Source organism: Petaurus breviceps, unplaced genomic scaffold, assembly GCF_028583685.1.
Source record: "Petaurus breviceps papuanus isolate PSGF00001 unplaced genomic scaffold, PetGlider_PUasm1.0 126, whole genome shotgun sequence".
Lineage (NCBI taxonomy): Eukaryota > Metazoa > Chordata > Mammalia > Diprotodontia > Petauridae > Petaurus > Petaurus breviceps.
In genome coordinates this window covers 73,132,030-73,150,304 of record NW_027185655.1, presented here as the reverse complement: position 1 = coordinate 73,150,304, position 18,275 = coordinate 73,132,030, and positions in this window count along the sequence as shown.

Genomic DNA, 18,275 nt, shown 5'->3' with positions numbered 1-18,275 from the left:
TGAAATATGATATTCTGGAGGTCAAAGTAGTTAGAATTTAAATCAAGAATCATCTACTCTGCAAAACTGAGTATAATACTTCAGAGGAAAAAATGGCTATTTATCGAAATAGAGGACTTTCAAGCATTCTTGATGAATAGACCAGAATTGAACAGAAAATTTGCCTTTCAAATACAAGAATAAAGAGAAGTGTGAAAATGTGAACAGGAAAGAGAAATCTTAAGGTACTTGTTAAAATTGAACTGTTTGCATTCCAACATGGACAGATGATATTGGTAACTCATGAGACTTTTCTCAGTATTAGGAGAGTGTAAGGGTTAAGGGATTTAAATATCTTTCATGCCCCGTTGGACTTGCTGATGTAGCAGGAAGGGGCGGAGCAAGAGGAAGCGGAAGCCAAGCTAGCGTTCCTGCGTTGGCTGGAGGTGGTGGTGACGGCGGCAGCAGCAGAGGCAGTGGCAGCGCAAAGCCCTTTTTGAGTTAGGACTGCTAAGGACTTTCTGCTAAGGACTCCTGCTGAGGACTGCCAGGGGCCGGAGCTGCTGGGAGCGCGCTTCCAGGACGCTGGGTGGTTGCTGTGTGTGGGGAGAGGAGGACCTTTGCCTGAGGTAGCCTGTTCTGTTTTAAAGGCTTGAAAATGTGGGTGCTTTCTACTTTATCTACCTGTGCCAATATCATAACTACTCTGATGGCTTTCACTTTCTGGTTTTGGGACTCAGTCCTTTGGTATCTTAATAAATTTTCTAGTTTATTCCCTCATATGGCAAACATGACGTATTTTGTAATGGATAATTATATCAGCATATTTGTAATCTCTATAGGCATTGTGTATATGGCATTGCTGATACATTTGGCGACGAGGATGGGATCACAAAATGTCAGGCCTCTATTTGGAAGCAGTGGGGCTTTAGAGGGAGAAATGGCTATTCCAGGATGGGAGGATTTGCCTTATTCCTCTCTAGCCAGAGAATGGGCTAAAAGCACAGGGCCCTGTGAAAACTGGGAACCAAGGCTAAAAGAGGGAGAACCTGGAGATTTGGAAAGATGTTTGAAAGCAATACCCATAGAACCAGGCAAAGAACTGGCAGGAGTGTGCAGGAGAGGCTGGGTGCTGCTAACAAGTTATCACCTTATGTGTAAAAGTAGGGATAAGCTGCTGAAGGAAAGAGCTCAGATGGCTAGGGAGTCAGCTGGTTTGCCTGAGGATTCTTCTGTGTCACAGCACTCAGAAGAGCAAACTGGAGGGACTCCAGTCCAGGAGCAAGCTACTGTTCATGTAGCTAAAAGGAAGCAAAAAACTAGCAGAAGGAATGTGCATGCAGCTTTTGTACAGGCTGGGCAGAGTTGCCCTGACAGCTTCCAGGAGAATGTGTGTGAGGAGAATGGAGCAAGGTTAGATGAGGAGTCTTCTAATGTAGAAGCTCTCCCCATACGAAGAAGAAGACAGGAGAGCCACCGAGGCAAAACAGAGTCCAGGGAGATAATTGAGGATTTCACTCAACAGGAGATCACTGATATATTGAGTAGATTTACCCAAAGAATGGGGGAGTCTTTAGTGTCTTGGATAGTAAGAATCACTGATGAAGGCGCCGGAGGAATAACACTGGACAGTGAGGACTGTTTAAAATTCATAAGTATCAGTCAGAATCCTTTTGTACACCAGGCTTTTAGGGATCACCACATGCAAGGAGGAAATAATAAAACGAATCTTCTAGCTTTAGCTGCAGAAGGTTGCAAAAAGCAATATCCAACTGAATCTATGTGGCCTAGGGGAGACAGACCCTGGTACTCACTTAGAGACTGTATGAGAAAACTAAAGGAGGAGGTAATGAAAACTGCTATCCTGATTGGAGATGCAAATGCATATTATGATACCCCCCTAGGAGTTCCTCATAGAAATATCATAGTGAAGACAGCTCCTCCTGCATATAAGCACCTAATTCTGACTCTGTTAATTGGAGAAATAGGGCACCCTCTTTCAGAGGTGCTGGATAAGATTTCACAATTAAGCGATTTAGGGGAATGGGAAAAAGACAAATTGCCTAGAGAGAGAAGAGTAAACAGCCAGAGGATTCAGAGACAAAATAGACCAACAAGAATGGAACTTTTTACTGCTCTATTAAGAGCTGGGGTGGACTTCAGAAGAATAGATGGTATTCCAACTGAAGAGCTGCATAAGCTGTACCAAGAAAAGGTACTTAGCATTAGAATGAACAGGGAAGCAGGAACCACCCCTGCAGGTATTTCTGAATCTGAATCTTTGTATCCAAGTTTGCCCCACCTTCAGGGGGAATAGGAGATAGGCCAAGCCCCAGCCCAGATAAAAGAAATATGCAGAAGAGATTGCAGACCCCATATTGGTTTAACAATATATTGGAAGAATGGATCAACTACTGTGACTAGGGCACTGATTGATACTGGGGCTGAGGCCACACTTATCTATGGAAACCCTGATAAGTTTAAACACAGAACTCCTATTACCATCACGGGTCTAGGAGGTGCTGAAATATCAGCCAGACAGGTTAAAATAACAATGAAAATTGGGCAGTTACCTAAGAAAGAATATACTGTGGTTGTTGTACCCACTCCTGAATACATCATTGGGATAGATGTATTGAGAGGCATGACACTGAATTTACCTGAAGGGAGATACCAATTTGCTGTGAGGAAGATAGGAGTTAATACAGTTTTAGTGGGAAAACTAAAAATGGACCCAATCACTTTACCTGAACCTTCTGAAGTAATTACTTTAAAACAGTATCGTGTGCCAGGTGGGCAAGATGAAATTACCACTACTATAAAGGAATATGTTGAAGCAGGAGTGTTGGTCCCTACAACCACAAGATGGAATAATCCTGTCTGGCCAGTAAGAAAATCAGATGGGACATGGAGAATGACTGTGGATTATAGACAGTTGAATAAGGTGACTCCTTCTTTGTATGCTGCTGTTCCAGATACCATCACCTTAATAGAAAGGATCCAGAAATATGATGGGACTTGGTATGCAGTTATTGACTTGGCAAATGCCTTCTTCACCATCCCAATAGACCCTAAACAATGGGACCACTTCGCTTTCACTTGGCAGGGTAGACAATATACTTTCACCCGCTTGCCACAAGGGTACATACATAGCCCCACTATTTGTCACAGGATTGTGGCTGAACAGTTGGATGAATTAAAGCTACCTGGTGTACAGCTTACCCACTACATTGATGATATCATGATACAGGGAAAAGATGCGAAAGTAGTGGAAAGGAGTTTGACCCTTCTAATTGAGCATATGAAAAGTAAAGGGTGGGAAATTAACCCTGCAAAGGTTCAAGGACCAGCTCAAAATGTGAAATTTTTGGGTATACAATGCAACAAGGGGCTAAGGGAGATTCTTCCTCAAGCGCCACCCTAAAATATGGTTTTCTGTGTTTATTGTGTGCTATTCTTGTTATATTGTTGTGAAATTTTGTTGACACCAGTTATTCCTACTGTATTTTTGTCAAGTAAGGGACATGAAAGATCTTGGGGCCGAATGTAAGGGTTATGGGATTTAAAGATCTTTCATGCCCCGTTGGACTTACTGATGTAGCAGGAAGGGGCGGAGCAAGAGGAAGCGGAAGCCAAGCTAGCGTTCCTGTGTTGGCTGGCGGTGGTGGTGACGGCGGCAGCAGCAGAGGCAGTGGCAGCGCGAAGCCCTTTTTGAGTTAGGACTGCTAAGGACTTTCTGCTAAGGACTCCTACTGAGGACTGCCAGGGGCCGGAGCTGCTGGGAGCGCGCTTCCAGGACGCTGGGTGGTTGCTGTGTGTGGGGAGAGGAGGACCTTTGCCTGAGGTAGCCTGTTCTGTTTTAAAGGCTTGAAAATGTGGGTGCTTTCTACTTTATCTACCTGTGCCAATATCATAACTACTCTGATGGCTTTCACTTTCTGGTTTTGGGACTCAGTCTTTTGGTATCTTAATAAATTTTCTAGTTTATTCCCTCATATGGCAAACATGACGTATTTTGTAATGGATAATTATATCAGCATATTTGTAATCTCTATAGGCATTGTGAATATGGCATTGCTGATACAGAGAGTTGGAGCAAATATATATATTTGTACACATACACATATATATTCCCTAATCTATATGTATTCATGCATATGCATATGTGTATATACATAAGTATGTTCATATGTATACATAGATCAAGGACACAGGGTAAGTTGAATATGAAGGTATGATATCTAAAAAATGAAATTAAGAGGTCAGAGAGGAATATATTGGGAGAAAGAGAATGGGAGAAATGGAATAGGGTAAATTATCTCACATAAAAGAGACAAGAAAGTTGCTACAATGGAGGGAAAGAGAGAGAATTGAAAGGGAATGATTCAACCTTACTCTCATTGGATTCTGGTTAAGGAGGGAATAACACATTCTGAACTGAGTATCTTACCTTACAGGAAAGTAAGGGGTAGGGGAAAGGAGGGGTGGATGATAGAAGGGAGGACAGATTGGGGGAAGGAGTAGTCAGGAGAAAACACCTTTGAAGAGGGAGAGGGAACAAAGGAGAAAATAGAATAAATGGAGGTGGGATAGGAAAGAGGGAAATATAGTTAGTATTTCATATTATGACTATTATGGAAATGTTTTGCATAACTACACATGTATAACTTATATTGAATGCTTGTCTTCTCTTTTATTTTGATTTTTAGTTTACATCATTCATTTCCACAAGATTTTGAGATACATATTTTCTCCCGATTTTTCCTCTACCCACCATCCCAAAACAGTGATGCCACTGAATATCCTCCCCTAATCTGCCCTCTTTGATATCATCCCCCATCCTCCCTCTGATTTTCCAATAGGGCAGGTAGAACACATTGCATTCTATGTTTTCATTTGTTTGGATCGGTTTTCATAGTCTCTTGATTCCTGAGAAAGTCACTAGTTTCCTTTTGCTCCAATCTAATTCTGAAATAATGATTCTCTTCAGTGAACTTTTGAGATTCATTTTCCATTGGGCAAATTCAGCTTGTTAAGGCATTCTTCTCCTCATTGGCTTGTTGAGTCTCTTTTGCCATTTGACTTAGTCAATTCTTTAAGGTGTTATTTTCTTTCCTTTCTTTTTTTTTTTTTTTTGCTTTTTGGAGGGTAATTGCGGTTAAGTGACTTGCCCAATGTTACACAGCTAGTTTTTTTTTGTTAAATCTCTGAGGCTAAAGATGTTATTTTCTTCTGTCAGGTTGTTGACTCTCATTTCATAATTTTCTTGCATCATTCCTATTTTCCTTCCCTATTTATATTTTTATTTCTTATTTATATTTTTCTTCCTTCTCCACTGCACTTATTTGGTTTTCAAAATCCTTCTTAAGCTCCTCTATGGCCTGTAAGCAGCTTATTCTGACACTGGAGCCAGTGCTCTTACTCGCCATGCTACCAGGCCACCCTGTCATCATTTCTAATAGTATAATAGTTGTTCATTATATTGATATACCACACCTTGTTTAACCATGCAACACCAAGAATAAGCAACTTCCAGGTTCAGTTTATGAGCATAGCAAATTTCATTTTTTCGGTGACAGATTAAAGCAAAACATTCAAAGAAAATCAAAATACAGCATTCATTATGTTTAACTCAATAATTTAGTAAGTCCTCAATTCAATCACAGAATACTAATATTCAGGTACTCCACCCGTGGAAAGTATGTTCAATTAGTCTATCCCAAAGTCTTCTCTCTATTCAACTGGAGATTAGTTCCCAATCATAAATGAAGTACATTCATTTGTTCAGTCACCAAGCATGAAAATCAAAGTACTCCTCCACTGGATCACAACTGAATTTGTGATAACCATCAGTTACCACCAAGCAACTTCTCAAAGGGGCAGTGAAGAGCACAAAAGTAATCTACCCCTAAGCTAAAACAAGGTTACAATATCATCACAGCACTCAATACCCAAGGAGAGGTCTTTTCTTCATTTTGACCTGAGGCAAGTTCTCAGCAATCTCTGTTCCTGGGAAGATGAAGCTTAACAGAGCCACAACATACATATCCAGCATCCACTATCAATTCACTCTCTGCCCACAGAACATTCAAAGGACCCCTGAAATATTAGCAAGACTTTCCCCCAGGATTTCTGTAAGCATACAACAAGAAAATCCTCCTTCAGGGCTTCTGAACCAACAGAAATGTTCTAGGACCTCTGCAACAATAGCACTGTCTTTTACCAGCAGTCTAATCTGGCAAAATAATATCAAAACAGGCAGAAAAAAATAACCAGCACCACAGTCATGCCTACTCAGTTCTCGGCAGTTGTCAAAAGTCCTGGGCATCACCAACTGCCCCTCAGCAGTCCGGGTGGCTTTGGCTGGCAGTTCTCACTCTCTCTCTCTCTCTAAGCAACTCTGGCCACTGGCAATCCTTTCTCTCTGTGTGTTCTTTTGGCATTTCTGCTCCCAAAAGTTCTTTTGGCATTTCTCTTCTTGGGCCTCTCTATCCACAGTACCAGCTCCTCCCAGTTCAGCCTCCTCTCTTCATGTCAATTAGCCCATCCCATAAGTGGGATTCACAAGCTCTGGGTTTTAACACTTAACCTGAAAACCAAGCCAATATAAGGGGATCTTTAAATTGATTACCATTACAACCCACTCCCCAAATGATGGGCATCTCCTTAATTTCTAATTCTTCGCCACCACAAAAAGAGCTGATATAAATATTTTTGTAAGTGTGAATCCCTTTCTCTTTTATATGATTTCTCTTGCATATAGAACTAGTAGTGATAATCCTGGATCAAAGGGTATGCACAGTTTTATAGCCATTTGGGCATAATTCCAAATTGTTCTCCAGAATGATTGTATCAGTACACAACTCCAGCAACAATGCATTAATGTTACAATTTTCCCACATCTTTTCCAACATTTATCATTTTCCATTTTTGTCATATTAAACAATTGGATGGATGTGAGGTGGTGCTTCAGAGTTGTTTTAATTTTTATTTCTCTAGCCAATAGTGATTTGGAGCATGTTATCATATGAATAGAGATAGATTTAATTTCTTCATCTGTAAACTGCCTGTTCATATCCATTTTTCAATTGAATATATTTTTCAAATGATATTTGGTGAGGGATAGAAATGTGGAATGAAGAATGCATTTTAAGATGAGGTCATTATATTATTATTCCTTCTCAATTATTTTATTCTGTTTCAAAGGACCTCTCAAAGAGTGGGTATAGTCTTTAAATGTTTGCCATGTATGGCATCAACAACAAATAGTTTAAAAAAAAGACAGTTAATACTCTCAAGAAGCCTGTGTTCTACTTGGCATAGATAATATAAAAAGAAAAATGGGCACTAGGTTATTTTGGTTTGGGAAGCTTCAGGGAGAGTTAGTAGAATTAGAGGGGAGTAACTTTACATGCTATTTATAGTACCAATATTAGTATTTGTTTGATTATGGATCCAGAGAGAGAAAATAGAGGTGGGTGTTCCAGAACTAAAAAGTTGTGGGGAGTAGTTTTAGAGGATACATAGGCCAAGACAGGAAGGTGTTAAGGAGGGCATATTTCTGGAACTGGAATTTTGAAGCACTCTAGATCATGTTTTCTAGTTTAGGTGGAAGACATCTGGTGAGAAAATGTCTGGGGCTTAAATGGTAGTCCACGTTATCCTAGAAACTCAGAATATTAACACATCTAAAGCAGGAGTTCCATTAGGAGCTCTAGACAAAAAAAATCACAATGATAAAATGATAGATTCTTTATCCATGAACTCAGTGCAGGAATTGTTTCATGAACAGATTTCAATAGTGGTGTCTTTCACACAGTAGGCAGACCACTTATTAGCTACCTTAGTTTTTCTTACTTCTCCATTTTGGTAATTAAACTAGTACCTCATTTTCCTTGGTATGGAAGAAAGGAATTCTCTCTGTAATATTCTCCCATACTGTCCTTTTTTGGTCTCTGACCAAAGTAGAAAAAATAATTCCCAATTCCACATGCCAGATGTTAGAGAAGTTATTATAAACTATTTCAGTGATACCTTATTCAGATCCCCATGTGTGTGGAAACAAATGTCTATATGCAACACAAAAAAACCCACATTCTAGTCTGTCTCTAAACATTCTGAGACTGTCTTCATTAATATCATTGCCATCAATACTACTGATACTGACAACAGTTGTCATTATCATCATAGCAGCAGAAGCAACAGCAGCAAGCATTTATATAGGGTTTTAAGGCTTGCAGGTTGGAGGAAATGTTTCATACATGATAAGTATATAGGGCTATATACAATCTAATCATCCCAAGTCTGCTTTCAAATTTAGAGCAGTGGAGGGAAAGGTGATCCAAGATGGTAGAGTAAAACCAGGGACTCATCAGAGGTTTTCCCCAAACCCTCCAAATACCTATAAAAATTAGACAAATTCTAGAGCAGCAGAACCCACAAAATTACAGAGTGAAACAAATTTCCAGCCCATGACAACCTGAGAGGTTAACAGAAATTGTCTGTTAAAACAGGCTGAAAGAAGAGCACAGTTCGGCATGCTCCATGCGAGCACAGTTGGGACCACAGCTGACCTTAGGGGACTGAATTACTGGCAGCTGTGACAGTTTTCAGACTTCTTAAACCACAAACACCAAAGACAACTTAAAAGGTCAGTAGGAAAACTCTTGCACCTCAGTGAGAGAAGAGTGGTCTCCAGCCTTGGAGGTGCAGCCTCAAGGGAAGGCCACAATTACTTCCAGAGCTCTCAGTCCACATCTCAGTGGGGGATCAAGCAATTTATGATAGGTGAATTACAGAGATCTCCTTGCTGGCACTGAGGCAGTATTTTCTCTCTGTGCCCTTGTAATGCCAATGCTATGTTCACAGCTCCCACAGTGGCAATGAATATGCTCATTCAGTTTTGATGTAAATCACAAAATATAACAGACTCTCCACATGGAAGACAGAACCAGAACATTTATTCAAATATAAGAAAGCCAAATCCCAAAAACAGAAAGCCATTTCATCATAGCAACCAAGAAGTTGGTACACATAACAAGTGCAGCAAACACCAACATTCACAAGCCTTCCCTGCATCAGGCCTTCAAAACAAACAGGTCCCCTCAAGAAAAATATTTCCCTCTCTCCCTCACACTACATGCTCAGCCTCTACTCTGCTTGCTCCCAGCCTTTCTGGCTCTCTCTCCTGCTCCTTCCTGCTCTACCTTCCTGTTCCAACCTTTCTGCATGCTCCTCCCCCTGTGGACTCCATGTGATTATATTTGGCTTATTAAGGGGTAGGAAGGATCTTCAAATTCCCATTACCATTACAGCCCTGCTTGGATCTGGATCACACTTCTGGGTGGTGGTCCTGGGAAAAATAGGAGCTCTGGCATGGTGGGAGCTTGGGGCAGTGGTGGAGAATCCTCCTCACAATTCCAAGGCAGAAAAGAGTGCTTTTAAACAGTCACAGACCAGAGCAGAGACCAGGAAAAGAGAAAACACCTTTCCTTTGATTATACCACCTTGGAAGAGCTGAAATTTTACAGATTCCTAGAAATATCTTGGAAAACAGCTTCACAAAACCCGTGAAGCCTAGGACATTACACCGTACACACTGTAAGCAGAGTCCTACCTTAACAAAAAGTTAAATAGTCAAGTAATTTGCTGGGAAAATGATGAAACAGTAGGAAAAAAAAAACTCAGACTATAGAATCTTACTTTGTTGACAAAGAAGATAGAAACATACAACCAGAAGAAGAAAACAAAGTCAAAGTTCCTACATCCAAAGCCTCCAAGAAAAATATGAATTGGTCTCAGGTCATGGAAAAGCTCAAAAAGAATTTTGAAAATCAAATTTAGAGAAGTCATTATTAATGCATGAAGCTAGACTATATCTCTTTAATTCACTCTTAGGTTCTACCCCCTTCTTTCAGGATAAACAGGAAAAAAAATCAACTGGCAAGCAGTCAATATAGTCAATATATAAAAGAAAGTCTCTCTGCCTTTACGAAGAGAAGGACAATCACATAATTAAAAATAAAGTACTGGTCCCAGAGTCAAAAATTTTAGATTTGAGTTCAGATTCAAAACACATGAGATTAATAATAGTGGACAAATAATGTAATCTCTCTAATCCTAAATTTCATCATCAGTAAAGTGAGAGAAGTGAAGGAAAACATCTGATAAGTCACAGGTTATTACATAAATGTGTTGTTCCAATGACGACAAATCAATGGAAGAGACTTATTTGTTGTATGGCCATAAAAGGGGGAGTCAATAGCAAAGATTGAATGTTTGCTCCATCCTAAACTTCTTTGTTTTGCCACTAAGGATGGCCATAAATCTTTTTTTTTTCTTCTACATAATCAAGAGAGAGTACAAAGTTGGAGGGAGCCAGCAGGTTGCTGGTAACTGAGACTTATCCATTGAACACAATGACCAACACTTCATACTCTAATTAAAATTTCCTTTACATTTTTAAGCTACTTCTCCAGCAGCTGAGTAGCACACTGGCAGCAGTGCAATTATGTGTCTCTTTTCCCAGACAGAACTGTGGCTGAAGCTGTGAATTTGGAAGGAGATGGTCAATTCAATGCACTCCCACAAATATTTTTATATACCATTCCACAGATACTCTCCAAGATGCTGAAGAGTGGCAAAGGGAAAGTTTTCTGACCTTCATATGTAGGAAAACATACTGTCTTATCATAAGTATTGATCATGTTGCTCACTATAAGAGTGGGAAGAATATGTAGTAACTCCTGGCATCATCTCTATAGTTGTTATCTTCAAAGGCTTTTGATTGGCTTAGAGGCACAGATGGTTATGTTGACAAATATGACTCTCCTATTGCTGTGGATTTTGTCTTTTAGGAGATTTTTGAATATTATGGGCAATATTTATCAAAGGAAATCTGTTGGATAGTTATAATAATAGTTACCATGTGTATGAAGCAGCTAGCAGCTCAGTGGATACAGCACTGTGTCTGGAGTTAGCAAGAAATGAGTTCCAATCTGTCCTTACACACTTCTTGTCTGTGGAATAGCACAACAATAAACTATGTGCCAGTCATTGTAGTATGTCCTTTACAAATATTGTCACCTTGTTATATTCACAACAACCTTAAGATGTGAGGGATATTATATATAACAACAATAATAAAATAGTTATTATTATACTCATTTTACAGTTATAAAAACTGAGGCAGACAGAGGATAAGTGACTTGCCCAGGGTCATACAAAAAGTAAGTATCTGAGGCCAGATTTGAATTCAGGTCTTTGTGCCATGAGACCCAGTCCTCCATCTAATGTGCCATCTAGCTACATAGTAAAGTGTGCAACTATCAAGAGAAAGCTCACTGTAGCAATTCCATTATTCCATTTCATTCCATCAAACATTTACCGATCATCCTCTGTTAGCTCCTGAAAGAGAAAGAAAGTTTCAATCAGAGAAGATATCTACTCTCATGAAGTTTGTAGTACTAGAGGAATAAAATACATAAACAATGTATATATTAGTATAGGAAAAGTGAACCAGAGAAATTAAAGGAAAACAGCTTTATTATAAATTTCAGTGAACATTCAATCTTGAAAGAAAGGAATTAGGTTATTTTTCATTGTGTATCTATCTACATATATGTATGTGTGCATATACCTACAGTTACAGATATATACATGTGTTTATATATGTATTATGTGTGCATCTATAGTGTTCATACACATACAAATTATTCACACATACCTGTTGTAGCAGCAAGCACCCCGGCGTCCTCAGGGTTTGCCGCCCATACAGGTTCTTGGATCTGCTTTGTTAAAGGAAAGCAACTCAAAATGGGTTAACAAGCTTACTTTAATCAGTCAGACATATATCGTTTACCTTGTTCAGGGGAAAAAGGTCAGCACCCCAAACTTCAAAATATACAGACAGAATTATCAAGACATTAACAGATCAAGTAGACAGCTTTCCAAACTGTCCAACCATTACATCCATACCCAGTCAACATCTGGGTTTCCACATCTGGGTTTTTCAAAGCCGGGGGACTCTCAAAAATGGCTTCCCAGAATTCAGATCAAATCACAGAACACTTTTCTAAGTGAGCCCCCAAAACAAAGCTACACATCAGAGCTTATATAGCCTTCTCCTGGCTCAGAGAATGTAACAACCTTTAATCAAAAAGTATCAACTGAAAAACAAGCCTCCCACCCCAGTCTCCATGTGCACTTTAGCCTAGGGGCAGGGAAGATCTTTAAATTTGCATTTCCATTACATTCAGCCCCAAGATCTTTCATGCCCATAGCATAGAAATTTACTTTTGAATTAGCATTAAACATCTCTCAGGTCACATTTTCAAAGTACAGAATTAAAGTTACCAAAGTGGCCACTGGGCCTTAAACAAACACAAAGTACATAGCATTATTACTTCAATTGAAAACAAGAGTTCAAATAAAGTTCTCTGGGGGGGGAGGGTATCCTTCCCCTCACACAGCTCCAGCCCCTGCCTCCAAGCACAGACAGGGGACTGGGCAACAAAACCAACAAGGTGGGGTCCCTGGGGATCCAAGGCACTTAGTCCCACCCACCATAGTCACAAGTCCATCCTCCCCCTGGGTCCCAAACTGTGGGATGCAGCCAGGAAACACACTCAGTGCCCCTGCTTTGCTGCTCAGTTCTTATCTTTTCCTGTGGCTGAATTCTGAACTCCTGGGCTCCTTCTCCTCCCGCAGGCGGCAGCCGCTCCTGGCTTCTGCCCAGGTCCTGATGCAGGCAGCTCACCATTCCCGCTCTCAGCTCAGCGAAGTCTGCATGCAGGCCATTCTCCTCTCCTGCTCCACAGCTCCACAGAATCACGGCTACCACAACTGGGAAACAAACAATTATCCCAGTCCCCATACCTTCCTTTTACTCTGCAGAGCCTGTTCGTGACGCCATTTTGTAGCAGCAAGCACCCCGGCATCCTCAGGGTTTGCCGCCCATACAGGTTCTTGGATCTGCTTTGTTAAAGGAAAGCAACTCAAAATGGGTTAACAAGCTTACTTTAATCAGTCAGACATATATCGTTTACCTTGTTCAGGGGAAAAAGGTCAGCACCCCAAACTTCAAAATATACAGACAGAATTATCAAGACATTAACAGATCACGTAGACAGCTTTCCAAACTGTCCAACCATTACATCCATACCCAGTCAACATCTGGGTTTCCACATCTGGGTTTTTCAAAGCTGGGGGACTCTCAAAAACGGCTTCCCAGAATTCAGATCAAATCACAGAACACTTCTCAAAGTGAGTCCCAAAACAAAGCTACACATCAGGGCTTATATAGCCTTATCCTGGCTCAGAGAATGTAACAACCTTTTGGACCCACTGGCCAATCAAAAAGTATCAACTGAAAAACAAGCCTCCCACCCCAGTCTCCATGTGCACTTTAGCCTAGGGGCAGGGAAGATCTTTAAATTTGTATTTCCATTACACCTGTATGCATGTATGTGTATGTACACAGATTGATACATTAACATATATAAACAATGCACATATGTGTATATATTTATACACAAATATGTATAGGCACACACATATACATATACAAATCTATCTCTATATGTATACATTTACTAATTAGTATGCACATACACACATATATGCATATTTACATGCATGTCTGTATGGGTCTATATATATGGATGTACTTAGTATAATTATATACAAATAATTCGCACCTAAATTGGGTGTGTTTTGTTGAGGTGTTCTGTTTATAGCCTGTCAACTAAATAAGAACACATTAAACATTCATAATGTACCCAAAGACAGAAACAGTCTTTTCCCTCAAGGAGTTTGCTCTTTATTTGGTAGCAAAAATTGTACTTAATATGAGTAAATGCAAAATATGTACGCTGTTAATAAAAACAAGAACTGGGGAGAGGGAGCAGTACTTGGTGCAGGAAGGAATCCATAATGATAATACATGTGTACACCCCAAATGGTGATCCTTAAGACTATTGAAGATGATTTCCAAAAAACTCACCTGTTTCAGATGAATTAATTCTGAGGCAATTTCTGTGCAATTACTTCATGTGTATCTGGGAAAGAATTTCTTTGCTTCCTTTTAATTCAAGGACCTAAAATGAAATAAGCAGAAATTTGCCACAAACCACTTATCTGCTTGTTTTCATCATGGAACCATACCTGTGAGGGCAGCATTCATCTTCAGACTTTCTTCTACATTTTTAACTGTTCTATTGCTAGGTTTGAGGCACAGATTTTCAGAAGTCCTTGAAAAAAATCAGAACCTAGCTGTAATTAGCCATTTGATCTCTAGACAACATTGGGAATGAGTCTCGGTTTCTCATCTCTTCTTGGTGAGAACAGATAAAATCTGGTGAGATTCCATGTGGGTATTGTGGTGGGGCAGAAAAAGAGGTAGAAGATAATGGTTTTTGGCCTTCTACTCTGTGTTTACCATGGTGAAACTCCACGTTAGCTTATTAGGCATTGGGGATAGCAGGCAAGAAATGGTTAAACTTTATGAAATTTAGAAAACTAGTTCAAGGGCACAACATATAAATGAGATTCTCTCCTGAAATAATCAGGTATACCATGTAATTTGTCTTACTCTTAACATTGCTAAAGTGTGATGTTTATGATACATTTAAAAGTAACTTATTTCTTTGGATTTTATATTTTCAAACTTAGAACATGAAATATAATTCTTCCATAGGACATACATGTTCTTAAAATAGTCATCATTTCATGAATCTGTGTACAACTCCTCTCCTTATCTTGTATAATCCCTTTCCATTTCTAACTATAAATATTATGTAGAAGATATACAAAAAATCACTGAGATCCTTTTCATTCTTTTAGTATCTTGATGATTTCCTGTAGTCTGTCTATGTGTTGCTGTTCATTTTTGATACACAATTGGCACGTTTCCTTTCTATTTGCACATTTCTTTGGTATTATCATTTAAACTAATTCTTGGATTCAAGTTATTGTTAGTAAACTGCCTAAACTCCCTAGGATTTTGCATCTCTCTTTAGATTACTTCTCTTTTTAATTCTGAGACTGTGCTTCATGCTTCCCATCATTCATAACAATATGGTATCAAAAGATAATATTCTTATTTTATAGATGGATTCTTTTTTATACAGATGGATCACAAGTAGGCATCTTAGAATTGTTAGAAACTGTGTACAATTTTGCAAGTATAATCTAGGCAAATTAAGTGTTGCTGTTCAACTCTAAGCCTAATTCATAGTCAAGGCAGGACTGCTCATGATTTTTATATTGATGTACTAATTCTATATGCTCTCTAGCTGGGGTGATATACATTTTTCGTCCACTTTAATTTTCCTGTGTGGAGGATGAGACAGTTCTTTTCAACATCATGAAGATTTCCTTGAAGAAATATTAGAGACTTCAAAAGTTGAACTAATTCCTTATGGTGTTATCTGAAAACAGGAGCTTTCAGAGCAACTTTCCCCTAAGAGGAAACTGCCCTTCTTTTTTTTCTTTTTTTGCAAGGGAAAGTATTAGAAAAATATCCTCAAGTTTATTTGCTTGTTTGTTGTTTTTTTTTCATCTACATAAGTCTTATCTCTCCAAATAAATTACCATTTCAAACTTAGGGACTCAATCTTACAGCTTTTATTACTCTTCCAACTAGTCAATCTCCGTAGAATTTGTTATTCTGTCATTGTTAGTTGTGGCCGATTCTTCATGACCCCATTTGGAATTTTCTTGGTAAATAAATTGGAGTGGTTTGCCATTTTCTTCTCCAGTTCATTTTACAGATGAGGAAACTGAGGTAAAAAGGGTTGACTGACTTGTTCAGGTTCACAAGCTAATAAGTGTCTAAGGCTAGACTTGCGCTGAGGAAAAGGAGTCTTTAAACTTAGTACTCAATCTACTATGCCATTAACTGTTCCCACGTGGCATAGGATCATCTAATTATAGATACTTAATAATTTTTCATTGATTGGTATAACATGTATACATATATTATTTTTTTAATAATACTATTATTGACACAATAGAATCTCCCCTAATAACCCTTCACAATATCTTCCCAAAACACTCCAGAAACATAGCAAAGTTGCCAAAATATAGTACTTGTCATGGTCAATATATTTTCATAGATTAAAAAAAAATATACATTTGGAAAAGACTTTTAGAAATTCCTGGGTCTAACTCAAACATTGTACAGATGAAGAAATTGAAGTTCAGAAAGGTCAAGCAGCATGCTTAGATTTCATGCATCAAGTTAAGCATGATTTGAGTTAAGCATGAATTAATACATGATTTGAACCCAAATGTACTTATTCCAAGTCCAGTGCTTTTAACAGTATGTATAACTGCCCCCTTGTCAGTATTTTAAATTTATTTTTGTTGACAAAAGGAAATCTATATGTTTTAACTTTAGTTAACTGATACATATTAATGTTACTTTCATCATCAATTTTAATTACAGTTATTAAACAATTAATAGTCTCATTATACAGCATGACTCACTTCATTCTACTTTAAAGTGCCAATTTTAAATTCCCAATTGTCTTCTCACTTATTCTGAAATCCCACTCGATCCTCTTTGTTTGGCATTTTTTCTTCTGCTCTACTACTACTTACATGGTGAGGGGAGGGGAGATTTCAAATCTATTTCAAGTTTTTTTTTTCTTTTTGTTATCTTCCTTTCTCAATTTTCAATCCAGTTTGATTGTATGCCTCTACCTCTATTTACATCTTACAAAGTCCCTTCAAATTCAATACCACAAAGATTAAATCTAAATACTATTCACTACCCTACTCAATAATCTGTCTTGTCTATATCCTATAACTTTCTCTAGAACTTTTTAGTCTTTTTTTTTGGAAGGGACAAGTATTATTTCAGCATTCAAAGTAATATATTTAATACGAGCATTCATTAACTAATATTTTGAATTTGGTTTTTTTAATAATAAAATCTCTATTAGTATAGATTTATACTCTGACTCCAAATAAATGTCAATGGTAAATTGAGAGAAGGAATACATGGGGTACCGTATGATAGCATTATTCTTTCAACTAAAAATCAGCTTTTTCAAAACTTTCAGATTTAATTTGATTTATGTCTCTGACAATACAGCATTCTGACCTTTGTCTGGGTTATAGTAATTGTCTTGCACTCCAAAGTAATTTCAATAATGTGAGGAATTTGAAAAGGACTGTGGAATGCTGTCTGAGTCAAAAGCAGTTGTGCTCAGGTGCAAGTAACCATGAAACTAACAACAGATATCCCACTGCTTTGAAATTCAAAAGCTTTGTGAATTATTATCTTAATGACACATTGTAATTCTGACCCAAAGTTTCAGAGGCCTGCTCAGCTCCATTTCTTAGGTGCACTTAATTCTCATGAATGTTAATGAGGGTTATTAGCTCACACCAAATGGAAAATAGAGTGCTTTGTTTCTAAAAAGGAAATTTATGGGGGGCAGGAGAAAGTAGACTGAAAGGAATTCCATAGAACAACCATAAATGTACAATAAAATCAGGTGGATACTGGTTTTGCTAGTTCTAGAATATGTTACTTCCCATAAAAGTCATTATTGATTTTCAGCCATAATTATTTATGTTTTCCAGAATTACATTAAAAGATCCATGTTGGGGATGAAACAAAGTATCTGCTCACATGAAAGTGAAGTTGGCACTTGCCTGTGTGCTTATTATTCAATTGTCCAAATGAGCTAGATATAAGAGAGGAAGTTTTGTCAAAGATAGGATTTGAAATTTGTAAAAAAAAAACCTTAGATATCATCCAAGCCCCTTAGCAGGCCAGCAGGCCTGGATATTTGGGCAATATTGTTTATGGTATAATGTCAGTTGGTAAAAGAAGTCACTGTATTTCATTATTGAATGCCTCAATCTTAGATATGTCTTTTGATTTTTCCCAAAGATACACGCATACTTATGTTGGTTTTGAAATAGAAGACAAAGATTACAAGTTAAAATTGACATCTGAGCCTTATTTTTCCCCTAATCCAAATGGAACAAATACGATTTCTTGTCAATTTGAATTCAACAGAAGTTCAAATTTTACTAGCAGTAAAAGTTTCTGCTCTGTGCAGAAGCTGTAATACATTATAATAAAGGCACAAAGATACATAATCCTTGCCTCCTAACCTCAAGGAATTTATAATCTAGTAGGGAAAGGACACACAGAAAGCTGTAATACAATACTGAATATTTTAAATGTATTAGAGTAATATGCACATGGTGCTGTTGAGGGTTAGGGGTGCTGGAACTCTGAAATAGCAACACACAGGTCCTGCTTGAATGAATTCATC